We start from the raw sequence: 833 nt of genomic DNA on the forward strand, positions 1-833 counted from the left end.
TCAAGGAAACGGAGCAAACCTTGCTCAAAATCCTATCCTTATTGCTGATTATAGGGATAAAGCTTTGAGATAGTATACTGTGCTAGTATTTCATGATCTTAATCTAGGTATTAAGAGACCCAAAATTGAGGCACAATAGTTTGAGTTTTAGCCAGTTGTGTTCCAGATGCTTTAGACAGTGGGTCAATTCAATGGAATGCCTACCGAAGATCCTCACCTACACTTAAGACTGTTTATGGAGGTGAGTGATTCTTTCAAGTTAGCCAGAGTACCCGAAGATCATTACTATTGAAGTTGTTCCCATATTTAATAAGGGGCAAGGCTCGAGCTTGGTTGAACTCGTTACCACCAAACTCAACTTCAACCTGGCAAGAGTTAGCAGAAAAATTCCTTACGAAGTATTTCCCGCCTAGCAAGAATGCTAAGTTGAGGAACGAGATCACTGCTTTCCAACAAATGGATGATGAGTCATTGTATGAGGCATAGGAAAGGTACAAAGAATTATTACGAAAGTGCCCTCATCATAGAATCCCACATTGCATACAACTTGAGACATTTTATAATGGTCTTAATGCTCACACGAGGATGGTAGTGGACGCTTCTACTAATGGTGTTATCCTTTCTAATTCTTATAATTAGGCTTATGAAATCATTGAGAGGATTTCCAGCAACAATTATCAATGATTAACCAATCGAGTAGCATCAAGAACATGAGTCGCTGGAATACATGAAGTAGACGCTCTTACTTCACTCGCATCTCAAGTATCATCAATATCCTCAATGTTAAAAAATCTTACTTGTAATAGGTGTAATAGTTTTGCAGCACAACCACT

The 833-nt window shown here is 38.5% G+C and overlaps 1 non-coding gene across 1 annotated transcript; it reads right to left on the minus strand.

Annotated features, from left to right (window-relative positions):
- Nucleotides 1–423: 423 nt before the first annotated feature.
- Nucleotides 424–530, minus strand: LOC121214985 (small nucleolar RNA R71). Its single transcript, XR_005910720.1, has one exon. It is a non-coding gene; the product is annotated as a small nucleolar RNA R71 (small nucleolar RNA).
- Between the last annotated feature and the right edge of the window lie 303 nt (nt 531–833).

This window comes from Gossypium hirsutum, chromosome D02 (assembly GCF_007990345.1).
Source record: "Gossypium hirsutum isolate 1008001.06 chromosome D02, Gossypium_hirsutum_v2.1, whole genome shotgun sequence".
NCBI classification, from domain to species: Eukaryota; Viridiplantae; Streptophyta; class Magnoliopsida; order Malvales; family Malvaceae; genus Gossypium; species Gossypium hirsutum.